The sequence below is a fragment of the Rana temporaria genome, chromosome 3 (assembly GCF_905171775.1).
Source record: "Rana temporaria chromosome 3, aRanTem1.1, whole genome shotgun sequence".
NCBI classification, from domain to species: Eukaryota; Metazoa; Chordata; class Amphibia; order Anura; family Ranidae; genus Rana; species Rana temporaria.
The window spans coordinates 345,386,952-345,395,024 of NC_053491.1; positions in this window are offsets into that span (position 1 = coordinate 345,386,952).

Sequence of the window (8,073 nt, forward strand, 5' to 3'; positions counted from 1 at the left end):
CTGGATACGTCGATTCAGAAACGTACGTGCGCCCGGCGGATTTTTTAACGTCGTTTGCGTAAGGCTTTTTCCGGCATAACGTTACTCCTGCTATATGAGGCATAGCCAATGTTAAGTATAGACATCGTTCCCGCGTGTCGAATTTTGAAAATTTTACGTCGTTTGCGTAAGTCGTTCGCGAATAGGGCTTTGCGTAAATTACGTTCACGTCAAAAGCATTGACTATTTGCGACGTGATTAGGAGCATGCGCACTGGGATACGTTCACCGCGGGCGCATGCGCCGCTCGTGAGAAACGTCATTTACGTGGGGTCATGTTTTATTTACATAAAACACGCCCACCTCTTGACAATTTGAATTTGGCGCGCCTATGCCGGCAGATTTACGCTACGCCGCCGCAACTTCCGGAGCAAGTGCTTTGTGAATGCTGCACTTGCCTCTCTAAATTGTGGCGGCGTAGCGTAAATAACATACGATACGCCCGCACAAACTTACGTCCCCCTACCTGAATCTAGCCCATATTATACAATCACATCAGACCCTCAAGGAGCTTACATTCTAAGGCCCCTAACTCACATTCATGTATATACATACTAGGGCTAATTTAGACAGGAGCCAATCAACCTACCAGCATGTCTTTGGCGTGTGGGAGAAAACTGGAGTACCTGGAGGAGACCCATGCAAACACAGGGAGAACATGCAAACTGCAGGCAGGTAGTGCCGTGGTTGGGTTTCAAACCAGTGACCTGGGGGCCACACATAAGGGACATGGGGCTCCGCCCCCCTAATCCATGTACCAAGCCTCTAATCTCCATTTAGGTCGCCGGATGCATGGATTTTAATGAGGTTTTTTTTTAAGCACATGATTACAACCCGAGGCTCTAATTGGCTTAAAAAATGTGCCCCAAGCGGTGCCGATTATTACTATTATTGTTACAGCCAATATTGACAATAAAGGACATCTTCCTCTCCTGTATTATGATGTTATAGTCCCTATATCCACCACAGTACATGGCCTATGCATGACAGAGGCACAAGCACAGTAGTATTTGCTTTCTCTCTACTTTACTTAGCATTGAGACAAAGGGGATTATTTACTAAAGGCAAATAGACTGTGCACTTTGCCAAGTGCAGTTGAAATGAAGTAAAGCTTCACTTTGCAAAGAACATCCAATCACGTGCAAGTAAATAAAAAAAAAAAAACAGCATTTTTGTGTAGCAGGTACTTCTCCAGACTGATCTAATCTATTAGGGGACAGCTGTCTGCTGCAGCAGCGTGGGCTTTTTCACCCCCCCCTTCTCTCTTCACACAGACACTCAGAAATTGTTTGTTTGTAAACTCCCTATTGGAAATTGTGTGTGAACTCCCTATTGGAAGAACCCGAGCCAATCATTAGACAGCGAAGGACTGTGGGGGAAAGGATAAAAAGCTAGAGAAACTAGGCCAGAGCCTCTTTTTGCCTGCACCCCATCAGGAGAGCATCTTTATTCTATGTGTGTGTGGAATTGCGGCCTACCAAGGGACACACAGTCTGCAACTCCAGCCCAGAGGAACAGATTGTTCATGCAGCTCCAGACCAGAGGAATAGATTGTTCATGCACCTCCAGCCCAGAGGAACAGATTGTTCATGCAGCTCCAGCCCAGAGGAACAGACTGTCCATGCTAAAGAAGGACATCCTGCAACAGCTCAAGGACTGAATGTCACTTTGACACACCTGCATCTGAGATTGATCGATCGCTCAGGGGAGGACCGCTGAGGGTGTACATGATTTGGTGAAGGCTAATGTGTACTAGAGGTATTGGAGTCCGGCCTGGGGTTCCCCTTTAGCCACAAAATCCCACACACACCAAAAGTTATTGGGGAGTCTATTTAATCTGTACACATTGTTACCTATTGCTTTAGTTGTTTGCATAGTGTTCCTGACTGTTTTCTTTAAACTGTTTCAACCAAGTCCTCGGTACTTACACAGGTCCTGGCTGACTAATGTTAACCTGAATTTTACTTTTCTTCAAGTAAACTACAAGAAGAACTGTGTTGTGTATTCCTGCTGAGTTATTCCATTAATCGCATTGCTAGGTGTGCCAGAGGGGTTGGGACAGTTCATTGGGGTTGAAAGGTAGAGTAACGGACTGAACAAACAAAGGCAGCTCCCTCGGGGGTGTACTACATTTGCTTCCACGTGATTGGATGATGGAAGTCAGCCGAGCTCCACCTCATTTGATAAGCTCTGGAGCAACTGCTCTTGCGGAGTGCAACTGCACAGTTTATTTGTCTTTAGTAAATCAACTCCTCAGTAACTTTAAAATTTTAGCAGCTTGTGATTTATATGCACAAAACTTCCTTTTTTATTTAATGCTTTTTATAAACGATTCCCTTATATGATATGATCGTTTACTCTCCGGCCAAATAAAATGTTGCAGTGCAGCAAACAGATCATTCAGAGGACATTGAAGTCTCAGTACAGGTAATGGGCTTCCTATCTATTTATGGGGGTGCAAGAGCTGTGGTTGATGTCTAACCACATGTTTACATCTGGAAAAACCTCAGACCAAATATATGAATAGCCTGGTGTAGGTTTGTATATTTTCTACTGCCAGGCAGGAAGTATAACTCACACTACTGTCAGCTCCGCTCTTACAAGCAAGTGTCTATTGAAAACTCAGATCCCTGTAGTAGGACATAGGATTTGTAAGGCCTCATTGACAATCACAAACTGGTTGGAAGTGTTTAATAAATACAACTTACAGTGAAATTTTACTTTGCCTATAATAGGCAAGATGACAGGTCCGCTTTACACGAGGGATGTTAAAGTGATTGTATACAACCCATTATGTTTAGAATAGAAATGAAAGGCAAAACGTTTTTGTATAGTGATCACATTCCCTCTGTTCTTAGCTGCATATGAGCTGGGAGGAGAAGCAACAGTACACTGAGCTTTCCAGTGAATGGTTGTGTGTGTGTGTGGGGGGGGTCGGGACAAGCCTGATCTTATTGGAGGAGAGCAGGCTAAGTTCCCAGGATAGCTTGAGAACTGACTATGGTGTGTTCTTCCGCTTAGTGGGGTCAGTTTTTATTAGGAAAGCCAGGGGACTGTCAGGAACACCAGAGATTTCACATAAAGGAAACAATACAAAGAGAACAGTACATGGTACAGCAGGCACATATCAGGAATATGAAGTGTTGGTAACAAATTTTAAGCAGTCAAAATGTACTTCTCTTGCGCTCTCCCGCCTCCACAATCTGGTGCCAGGGCACCCACGGTTCCTGTATAATGTTCAACTTTCTGAGCAAGGTAAAAATGTATACAGTGCTGTATGCTGTATGTTCTTCCCACGATCGCACTCAGTCTTAATGTGAATTGTAGTATGACTAGCATATTATTTTGCAGAGGTTTAACTAGCGGGTGAAGAAATATATCTGAGGCATTGCCCATCAGGTTATGGGTCCATACCATCTGCACCCCCCCTCCCCCTTTATCCAAACAAGAAGGCTGTGCATGTTGTTTTGGAAAGAGTGAAGACGGATTGGAGACACTATTATTATATTTTTACTGTCAGGACAGGAAGTGATGGGAAATCTCTTCAATGGGGACGCAGACAAGAACACAATCGTAGTACAGTGAAGAAGGGTCGGAACTGCTGACAATTGTTGTCTTGTTGTCACAGAAAACCTACCAGCCTTATTTTTAAATACCTGTTTGACTTTTGGTTTATATGGGTCCTGTTATTCTTAGTTACACCTCTACTGTCCACTAATGTAAGAGAATAATCGAGGATATGGTCGACATTTTTTGACAGTGGAAATAAAATGTATTTCTATAGTGGAACATGATTAAATGGATGTGGAGTGTTGGCCAAATGAATGCAGGGATCCCCCATTCTGCACTATTGTATTCTGACAGCGGGGACTACTCCCCCATCAGAATACACAGATCAGCGCTGCAGCCATAGGCTGTGATTGTTGATCGAATGCTGGTACAGGTGACAGCGGGGACTACTCCCCCATCAGAGTACACAGATCAGCGCTACAGCCATAGGCTGTGATTGTTGATCGAATGCTGGTACAGATGACAGCGGGGACTACTCCCCCATCAGAATACACAGATCAGCGCTGCAGCCATAGGCTGTGATTGTTGATCGAATGCTGGTACAGGTGACAGCGGGGACTACTCCCCCATCAGAATACACAGATCAGCGCTACAGCCATAGGCTGTGATTGTTGATCGAATGCTGGATTTCCAACAGGACAGTTTGACCGAAATCAGTCATTAGGCTGTCTTCTGTTGAACAGGTAGTGGTATACACAGAACAAAATGTGAAAATCCTGCTGAACCGGCCGATTTTCAGTCCATGTGTACCCTGCTTTACAGGTGAGAGGGGGGATGTAATAACATGCATATTTCTTACTAAGTATTCCAGATTCCATCAAGAGTCTCCTTGACAACGATCACTAAGATAAATAGTGAAGGTGAACTACATAGACAGCAATAAAATCTAAAGCCGCGTGCACACAACCATTTTTCATGTCATGGGAAAAACAAAGTTTTTCTCGAAGTGATTCTTGTCAAGCCTGCCTTGCATACACTCGTGAAAAAAAAAGCTGTGACGTACAACACGTACGGCGGCACTATAAAGGGGAAGTTACATTTGGATGGCGCAACCTTTGGGCTACTTTTGCTGATTTCCTGTTAGTAAAAGTTTGGTGAGAGACGATTCGCGCTTTTCAGTCTTCGTGCTTTTGAGTCTGTTACAGCGTGACGAATGTGCTATCTCCATTACAAACGCTAGTTTTACCAGAACGAATGTTCCCGTCTCATCACTTGCTTCTGAGCATGAGCGTTTTTTTCCCGTCGTTAACGCCTACACACGACTGTTTTTCACAACGAGAAAAATTAGAGCATGTTCTAAATTTTTAATGGCCATTTTTCACATCGAGAAAAATGCTCTGGAGCCCACACACGATCGTTTTCAATGACCAATTAAAAAAATTGCATTTTTCACGTCATGAAAAACGGTCGTGTGTACGCGGCGTCACAGAGGTTCCAATGTTTTCCAACTCTCATCCACAACTCAGAAAAGCTTTGACTACAGCAGGCATCACGAAATGTTGGCCCATGGTTTACATTGATGGAAGGAGAGACAATGTAAATGAGGGGAGACTGTAATGCAAAAGTGGGGGACTGTGATGTAAAAGTGGGGAACTGGGAGTTGCAAAGGGGAGGACTGTTATATAAAGATGGCAGACTGCAATGTAAAGGGGAGGCAGGGCTGTGATGCAAATGAGGGGAATGTGATGTAAAGAGGGGACTATATTGTAAAAGGGACTATGATGTAAAGGGGAGAGGGACTGCCATGTAAAGATGGGGGGCTATGATGTAAAGGGGGGTGCGACTGTAATGTAAAAAGAGGGGCTGAGATGTAAAGATGGAGGACTGCAATGTACAATGTAAAGATGGGGCACTGCAATGCAAAGGGGGGGGGGGGACTGTGATATAAAGGGGGGGACTGTGATGCAAAAAGATTGTTATGTGATGTAAATGGAGAAGCAATGTAAAGGGGGGTGGGGCTGTGATGCAAAAATGTAGCTAATGTGATGTAAAGAGGGGACTGTATTTTAAAGGGACTATGATGTAAAGAGGGGGATTGTGATGCATAAAGATTGGTGCTGTGATGTAAAGGGGGCTGAGTAATAGAACAAACATGAGATGTGGACCTCTACTGGAACAAAATTTTACTTAACAAACCTCTTAAATTTTAAATCAATACCCCTGGTCTAGAGTCTGCTTTGCTGCACTTAGGTCTTCAGTTCAAATCCCAACCAGAATATTACTTGCATGTATACATACTGTGGCAATGATGATTACTTCAAAGCCAGGGCAAAAATGATCCTCCATGTCGCAGACAGTATTGCTGCCGAACATGCCCCATTCAAGTGAACAGAGCTGCACATGCAACTGTGTGTAATGCATACAGATTCCCAAGCAGTAGAGAACCAAGCATATTGCCTTCTCATCACCTGTCAAAAGCCTTTGAAAAGAAATCCACCATGGATTACTTTTCAGATGTGCAGCGATGTTTGCTGCATGTCTATACATGGCCTTTGTAACAACTATAACATTTTGGATTTCCCTTCGCTATCTGTCTTGGTGACAATGGTCACTAAGATAAATAGTGAGGGTGAACTATAAAACAACAATAAAACCTAACAGAAGTTCTGAAACTTTCCCACTCCATCCAAATCACCCAAAAAAAAATATTTGACTGGGGGCAGCTTGGTGCCTAGCACTTCTGCCTTACAGCACTGGGGTCTTCAGTGAAAAACCCAATCAGGTCACTACCTGCATGGAGTTTGCTTTTGCTCTTTTGTTTACATGGCTTTCGTCCCACACACCAAAGACATGCTGGTATTAGTATATGCATGCATCTGAGGTAGGTACCTCAGATTCTAAACTTCTTGGAAGCAGGGACTTGCAGGCAATGCACAAAATGTAAGGTGCTGTGCAAAAACCTGTAATACATAAAGGCCCATACCCTTTTATCCACAGAAGGAAAAATGGTTGCCTCTAGCATGTGAGATGATCCCTACATAAAAGAGCCTCCAACTCGCAGAAGATCTATGCTGTTAAAGGAGAAGTATGGACAAAGCTCTTATGGCCATATTTCTCATCAGGGTTTTTTTTCCTCAGTGAATAGGTGCAGGTACTCCCCCTTTCTTAGTCACCCCTTTTCCCTGCCCCTACCGACCGCTCCTTGGTTTTACCCCCTACCCACCTATCATTACTGCCCTTTTAGAGAATACAGAACCAAGTATTATTTTGTGGTGATAAGTAATTTGCATGGGATTTGTTAATGATAACAAGAAAAGCAGTATAATAGATCCCATGTAGCCAGTAACACTAGAGCCCCCTTCAACGACAATAGATCCCCCCTGACAACAATGGACCATCCAAAACAAAATCCCCCTGGCAGCAGCAATAGACCCCTGGCAGCAACAACAGGTCTCCCTACAGCCAGCATCAATAGATTCTCTAGCCGCCAGCAACAATAGATCGCTCCCTCAACAGTAGATCTCTCCTAGCAATACCTGAACCCCAGCAATATAAGACCCACCCCCAGCAACAATAGACTCCCCTGCAAAAATAGATCCCCTCCAGCTAGAATAGACCCCCCAGCAGCCAGCATCACTAGACCCTGCAGGACACTCCAACACCCCTTACCATTACATACAGTCAGTGCTGAAGGTGCCAAAACTGTGTTTCCCCACGTTTCTGATAAAAAAAAGCCCTGATCATAGGAGCACACTTTGTTCTGCACTTCTGTGACCTAGACATCACAGAGCAGGTCCAGGCTCTGCAGGGATACCAAACAATAATATCGGGATCCCAACACAAAGCCATTGAGAGCCCAAGCCAGCCACTCCTGCCTCCACAGTCCGGGTGCCCCACTGAGCGCTGAAGAGGCATAGTACAGAACGATAACTGAGGCCTCATACACACGTCCGAGAATCTCGTCAGAAAAAAACTGTCGTTTTCCCTGACGAGATTCTTGGCAAGAAACTCTTGCCACCGGATTGTACTGACTTTCATTTCAAAAGAACCGCGGTTCTCTTGAAAGGAAAGAACGCGGCGACGTCATCGCGTATGACTAGCATGCGCTCGTCACATTCGATGCCGTCGCCACCATCTTGCTTCACCCTACCTATGCCGTGGAAGCTACCGCGCATGCGTCAAAGTCATTTCGAGCATGCGCAGGTTTCCACGGCGACAGGTAAGTATACACACTCTCGGGTTTCTCGTCGGGAAACAGGCCGACAAGAATCTCGATGAGAAAAAAGAGAGCAGGTTCTCTTTTTTTCTCGTCGAGATTCTGGCCAGATTTCCTGACGAGAAACCTGAATGCCTCGTACACACGAACGGGAATCTCGGCAAGAAGCAGTTTTCTTGCTGGTTTTTGCAGAGAAACCTGGTCGTGTGTACTAGGCCTAACTGTCATGGCTCTGCGCTCAGAGCAAATCCGAGAACTGAGCAATCAGCAGTCTTTGATGGCTCAGTTCACACTGTAGAACCAGCAGGA